Raw genomic sequence first — 7800 nt, 5'->3', positions numbered from 1 at the left:
CAGTCCTTAGAAACAAGCGGTGATTTTTTTTTATATATACATATAAATATATATATATATATATATATATATATATAAAGACATATAGCAACAGCTATTTCCTTTTCCTACTTTCTCTTCTATCTTTGCTTGCAATTATGCCTGGTATAGCAGATTACGAGAAAATGAGCAAAGGTGATTTGAAAGCTGAATGTGCCTCACGAGGATTGGACGTCGGTCGCAAAAATCGTGAAGATTTGATTAGTGATCTAGTGGAGTATGATAGCAAATCAGAACTCGGGGGAACTTGAACATGGAGGGGTTCCTGTTACCCACATTTCCAGTGGCTCAGAGACGGCCTCACAGGATGGGCATACAGAGACTGACACTGGAAGATCACCAAATGTTATCATCACATCACCGCCTGAGCGCGCTAGCACCGTGGTGCCTGTAACCAGCAGGGACTCTCCTCAGATGCAGGAAGCCCTGAAACGCCTCATGGAGACAGATCTGTAGGCATACCTGCGGTTCCTTGAAAGCCAGGCTGATGGAGAAACTTCAGAATGCCAAACAGCGGCTGACAGAGACACTGCAGAACGCCAAGCAGCGGCTGACAGAGAAACTGCGGAACGCCAAGCTGAAAGAGCGGCTGAGAGAGAGGCGGTACAGAGGGAAGCTGATCGTCGGCATGAGCTGGAGATGGCAAGGCTCCAGCAGCGACCGGGTCAGAACCTCGGGGCCCTAGATCACAGGGACGCCACTCTGGCCGTAGGCGCAGCCAAGTTTCCAGTGATGGAAAAGGACAGTGACATTGACACCTACTTACTGTCCTTTGAGAAAACGTGCCATCAGTACCATGTGCCCCCAGCTCAATGGGCTCGGTACCTGACACCAGGGCTACGAGGCAAGGCCCTGGACGCATTTGTTGAATTGCCAGAGGGGCAAGATGATGATTATGAACTTTTAAAAGATGCCATCATCCGGAAGTACCAGATGACCCCGGAAGTGTACCGCAAGCGGTTCAAGTCCATGCAGAAGAGACCTGGGAACTCTTACATGGATGTGGCAAGTTGCTTACGCACCACATTCTGACAGTGGACTAAGGGACTGAAAGCTGATTCCTATGAATCTTTGGAGGATCTCATGATCTGAGATCAACTCTTGCACATTTGCCCAGCAGACGTCAGACAATTTGTCTTGGAGAGGGAGCCAGCATCCACTAAAGCTGCAGCAGATCTGGCAGATACCTTCGTCCACACGCGAGTGTCTGACCCTCGCAAGGCGCCTCCAAACAGCTGGAAAGGGGGGAAATCATCCCTAGCAACCTCTCCTACTTCGGAGAGTCAAGCTTCTCCTCCGCCCACCCCTGTAGCACTTGGAGCCAAGCCATTCCTGCCTGACACCCGCAGATGTTTCACCTGTGGGAAAGCCGGACATCTCTGGACGCAGTGTCCTGAGCAGAAGCAGATGACATCATCTGGCCAGCCGGCCAGCAACTCTTCTTCTGCGCTGTTCGTTCGCAGGAAGATGCGGGTAACCCTCGCCAATTTGCAGCCCATTACCGTGGGCAACCGGTCTGCAACTGGTTTCCGGGACACCGGGGCAGAAGTCACCTTGATCCGGCCAGAGCTAATTGAGCCACAGAACCTCATCCCAGGAAAGTTCCTTACCCTCACAGGAGTTGGGGGGACCCGTTCACGCATACCCTGTGCAAAGGTATTCCTAGATTGGGGTGCGGGGAGGGGGATGAGAGAGGTGGGGGTCTCAGATGAACTGCCCACCCGTTTTGTTGGGTGCTGACCTAGGCACTCTTGTTTCGTATTATGCCCTTGCCGAGAATGCCCGGAAGGGCCTCCTGGAACTCTCTGGACAAGCCAAGGTACTGGGGACAGATATTGGGGTAATGTCTGGGCCACCGGTGGATAGACAGAGGGAGGGGGCTGGGAATGGTGTGGGGCTACAGGATTCTCCATTAGCTGGAGAACAAGAAGAAATCCCATTGCCTGGGGAGGTATTGAACTCATGTGTCATTGATCTTATGAAAGTGACTTTTGATAATCGTTGTGATGACAATGGAGGTGATATTAATAATGTCAGTAACATGGATAGTAAGGTCAGTAATGTCGTTGACAATGTCAGTATTGTTGATGGTAAGGTTGGTAATGCTAACAATGATTGTGATCTTCATGATGAGACAAATGATGTATTTTCACTGTTGGGGGTCACCCACAGTGCTGTGACGGGGGCAGAGGTACAATCTCTGGGGGCTGAGCAAAGGGATGGTCTGGATAGGCTTGTCCCTTGCCCAGGCTCAAAAGATTGTGCCTTGATAAGTGCCCAGCCACTGGCCTTGCATAGGACTAGGCAGCTGGCTGGGACTTGTAGTTCCACGCCTCAGGCAGCACTGGAAAGCGATTCCCAAAGGAACTTCGGAAGTCCGCTAGCTGTGAGTTGCCATGCTAAGGAGGGTACACAACAGCTGGCTGGGACTTGTAGTTCCACACTTCAGGCAGCCCTAAAAAGTGAGTCCCAAAGGACCTTCAGAGGTAAGCTAACTGAGATTTGTAGTCCCACAGGGAAGACAGCCCTGGAAAGTAATTCATATGGAGATTTCAGCTTGTGGCCAGGGCTGAGCCCCCCTGCTGGGAAGGGTAAACAAAAGCCTGAGAGGACAAATGGCCTAACCCCAGGGGGGTGGGAGCCTGAAAGCCTGTCAGTTAATCTTACTTGTCAAGGTGTATCCACAGGCATAGGCAGGGGCAGCATGCCTGGATTATGAGTGGGAGGAGGGTTGATGCTTGGGTTACAGAGAGAGGGCTGCAGGGCCCAGACCCAATCACCCTTCCTTGGCACTCGGGTTCCGGAGCCGCTGGCCAGGCCTCTGATAGATGGTGTCTGGATTCAGAAGGTGCAGGCTTACTGGGCCACAGAGACGAAGGGAATGGCACAGTCAGGAATCCAGGGGTCAGCTAGAGTCTGGGCAACTCTGGTGGTCGCGGTCCTCAAGCAGGATACGATGACCAGGCTTTCTGAGGACCTTGGAAAACTGAACGCCAGCCCTGTGGTTGTGGCCTGCCCCATGCCCAGGAGCCATGAGGTAATGGAGCATCCAGAAGGTGCCTGCTGTTTTGCCATCATGGACCTGAGCAAGGAGCATAGGCCACCATCTCTAACCCAGCAAGCTCAAGACGAGCCAGCCTTCGCTACCCCATGCGGCTTGCCTGATTCCATGGGAAAGCTAATTGGGGTTGAGAATGCACCGACCACCTCTCCAGCGGTCAGGGGTGGCCCGCAATGTGCAGTGGACCTGGGTGCAGTTGTCCACTTTAGGGGCCTCACGGTGATCGACCCTGTCTGGGAAGAGCCACTTGGGCCCCTGTCACTAGTCAAGAACCAACCACCCATGCCCAGTCTGACAGTCGAGAAGGGTAACTGTCAGAGGGGCATGTCAGTGGTTCAGTTTAGGAACCCACCAGTAAGAAGAGACCCCCAGAGGTCTGGGCATGGGGAGACTGAGGCAGTTGAGGTCTGGTCTGCTCCCCAGGCCAAAAAGCCGGTTATGTCAGTCATGGGTGCTGCTGGCTACGGTAAGACGCCTGGATGCGACGATCATGGCTCAGCTGGACCTGTGACTGACCTAGCAGACAGGAAACTGGAGGAACTGGTGTCCTGGATGCTAGCAGGTAACGAGGACTGTCCATCTTGGATGAAGGTACCTGTGGACACCACTGGGAGGCGAGGTCCAGAATTCACCTATCCGGTTCCGGTGCACACAGGCGCTACTACCTTCAGGCCAGATGTAGTCCTAAGCCTGAGGGAGAAGATAGGAGAGGGAAATCAACTTCTCTACCTTGACAAGAAGCTACATATTAATATGTTAGCAAATGACACCCCTGAGCCAAAGTGTTTTGTGAACAGGTGGGCACCCCGGCAGCTGCCACGGTATTCGGATAGCCACAGCCGACTGGTACCCACCCGTGACCACTCACTTGGTCGGCCCAGCAGTGTTGCTGGGGAGAACGGATTCCTGTTCAGACGGAATTCGGTTCTCCCGCAGTACAGCGGTACCAGGACGACCCAAGAAGAACCTCTGGACAGAGGTTGGTTGCGTCAGGAGGGAACTTGTACTTCCCTCCCTGGCAACCACTTGAGGGGGAGTTGTAGCAAACTTGCTCATCAGAGTTGGATGAGGAGTTCCCCTTTTCCTTTTTCTTTTCTTTTTATTTGAGGTATTCCTCGATCATTCACTCCCTACCCCCTCCCTTCCTGAGTGACAGATGGTGGGGGGTCAACACAGGTGAAGGCATCCCTAGTTTGGTGCCGTGCAGTCTGTGAAAGTGTAACCTTTCTCACCCATCATAAAACAGATAAGGCAGCTTCTCCCCGGACTTGAAAGAAGTTGGAACCTCATAAAACTGACCAGCAGTTAATTGAACATTCCTCAGGTCAGCTGTCACCTATGTTTCATATCATGGAGTATGAAGCTGTTAGTTTTAATTGAGAGTCCACTGACATCCTGCGCAAAATATTGTATTGGGCAGACTCAGAGCCACCCCCCTCCCCCCTTGCAGGGGGATTTTAAAAAGGACATGCTGCAAGCCTCGAGGTAAGCTAAGAAGAAAAACACATCTCCTGAGTTTAACATCGTAACAGAGGAGATCAAAGACCCTTCCTGCTCTGCACTTGGATCTGCTTACAAACCAAGGCATATTGACAAGTACCTTAACCCTTTAACTTCCTTCCTATTATCTCTTTGCTGTACCTTTATATGCATATATATATATAGTTACATTTTCTTTGTAAATATTTTTTTGCACCTGTTTGACTCTTTTAGTAATAAATCTTTCTTTCTGAAAGTGTTAAACTGTTTCTAAGCGCTTACTTGCAATTCACAAATTCCTGCCTTTGAAGAGACGCTACTGTGTTTGTTTAATCCTCTGCCCAATCGGCCTGCGGTGACCGTATTGAACAGGAAAATTTTCAATCATTATAGTGTATATTTGATAACGGGAGTTTCCCAGTCTCCGACAAAAGTGGTGGGGGCAGTAGAGGGTTAGTTGCGTAATTAACCCGACTCAGTAACAAGCGCATTCAGGCTGCAGGCACCGATTGTAGCCCATTAGCTGGACAATCGCTGTGCAGGGTGCAGCTGGGTGGGGCCTTGTTACACGCGTCACACCGCGGTTTTAGATCGGCCAGTCCCTCGATCACGAGTTGGTGAGAAGGTCTGGGGTCTGACGCCGCGGGCGTGATGTATTACTGTATTACTCGGTCGTACGATTGTCGCATGTTGGTGGCGGCGATCCAGCGATCGTGACACTAGGCTCCAAAAAGTCTTGCACTTGTAGTATCCCCATACATGGGAGAAGTAGTAGAATATATTTTGTTGTGGAATTCCACATATACCCATGACATGTGTGAGCAATATATAATTTAAGTGACAACTCTGTGTAAAAAAAAAAAATACATTTTTTTTTAAATTTTCTAAAACCTTGTGAAAAAAATAAATCTTCCATGGACTCAACATTCCTCTCAGCAAATAACTTAGGGTGTCTACTTTCTGAAAAGGAGTCATTTGGGGGATGTTTGCACTACACAATAGTTTGGGCAGGGGCAAAAGGGGAAACTGCCCTGAGCCCAGTCATTGTTGTGGGGCTCAAAGCAGCTGTCCTATACTTGCCAGCTGTACTGGTGTACATTCCCTTGTCCTTGGAAGTCTTTGTCCCAGGCTGTTTTCGATATCTTAGTGTGAAGCGCTGTAACCTATGCTGCTCAGCTCTGTTCTGTTGCCATATACTGATGACTCACATGTGCAAGCCATATCAGCATTCACATGTAAATAACGGTGTAATGCATATGCAGCAGCAATGTGGCATTCATATGTAACTAGTGGCAGCAATGTAACTAGTGGCAGCAGTGTAGCATTCATATGTAAATGGAAACTGCAATGTGGCATTCATATGTATATTATGCCCCCAAGGTTCCAGCCACCAACACCTTTGCTGGTGGTCAGTGTAAATTTCCCTTTCCATTGGTGGCCAATGTAGAAATGTATTGGTTGTTGGTGTAAAATCCCCCATTACATTGGATGTAAGAGTAAATTCTTCATTACATTGGTGGTCAGTGCAAACTCCTCATTACATTGGTGGCCAGTTTACATTTTCCATTACATTGGTGACCTTTACATTGGTAGTAAGTGCAGAATTGCTGTTACACTGGTGGTCAGTGTAAATCCCCCTTACGTATATTGGTCATTAGTTTAATTCCCCCTAACATTGGTGATCGGTGTAAAAATGTCACCTCCCATCACCATCCAGCACTGCCATTGATCTCATCTACCCCAAGCGCTGCCATTGATCCCATACCTCTCCAGCACTGCCACTGAACACATCCCCCATCAGCACTGTTAATCATCCCATCTCCCCAGCACTGCCACTGATCCCATCAACCTTCCCCCCAGCACTGCCACTGATCACACCCTCCCACCCAAAACTGCCACTGATCCCAAGAGTCCTATGAGTTTTCTGTCTGTTGGTGTGTCTCCTAACCTTTTCAGTCCATGGTATGCAGATATTGAGATGATGTGCTGTAACCTTCAGCAACCAATCAGTGAGATGTAATTAAGTGATGTAAACTCTAGCAACCAATTAGTGAGTGGTAAGGATGTGCAATAACCTCTAGCAACCAATGGGTGAACAGTAATGATGTGCAGTAACCTCTAACAACCAATCAGTGAGCAGTAAGGATGTGCAGAAACCTCTAGAAACCAATCAGTGAGCAGTAATTATGTGCAGTAACCTCTAGCAACCAATCAGCAAGCAGAAATCATGTGCTGTAACCTTTAGCAACTAACCAATGTGTGTCTAATGTGTGCTGTGACCTCTAGCAACCAGCCAGTGTGTGGTAATGATATGTTCTCAAGCAATCAAATGCAATTGCTGCCTGATCTGCTGCAGTAAACTGATTTTGAGTTTAGCTGCTATTTATTGTACAGTATGTCTCAGAGCAGGTGGAAAGCAAAATTTTATGGGGGGGGGGGGGGGCAAAAAAATGTTTGCCCAGGAGGGTCCTATCAATATTAAAAACAGCTTGACTTTGAGGTGTCTACTTTTCAAAGAGGGGTCATTTGGGGGGGGGGGGGGGGGTTTGTGCTATCCTGGATTTTCAGAGCCTCTGAAACAGTGATAGGTAATGAGGAAGTGAAATGAGGAATTTACGCACTGCACCATCAGGATTTCAAAGGGGTCATTGGATTGTGGGCTCCTGTATGCAGCTAGACTCCCAAAAAGGTCTCCCACATGTGGTATCCCCATACTCGGGAGAAGTAACAGAATATATTTTGAAGTGTTTCCAAATATACCCATGGCATGTGTGAGCAATATACAATTTAAATGACAACTTTGTGTAAAAAAAAAGTTTTTGTAATTTTCTAAAACCTTGTGGAAATAGAATAAATATTTTCCTTAGACTCAACATTCCTCTCAGCAAATAGTTTAGGGTGTCTACTTTCTGAAAAGGAGTCATTTGGGGGATGTTTGTACTGCTCCGGCAGTTTAGCACCTCAAAAAATGTGATAGGCAGTCAGAAAGTAAAAGCACCGAAAATTCCAGTATCTATACCATAGTTTATAGACACTATAACTTTCACACAAACCAATTAATATACATTTAAGATGGTAGCAGAATACATTTTGGCCTACATTTATGACAAAATTTGAGTTTATTAGCCATTTTGTATAACAGAAAGTAGAAAGTGTTTGTTTTTTTTCAAAATTATTGGTCTTTTTGTTGGTAATATCACAAAAATTAAAAATCCCATTGG

Source organism: Staurois parvus, unplaced genomic scaffold, assembly GCF_062004578.1.
Source record: "Staurois parvus isolate SC_StPar_1 unplaced genomic scaffold, SC_StPar_1.0 ptg001110l, whole genome shotgun sequence".
Classification (NCBI taxonomy): Eukaryota; Metazoa; Chordata; class Amphibia; order Anura; family Ranidae; genus Staurois; species Staurois parvus.
This window is presented reverse-complemented; position numbering follows the sequence as displayed.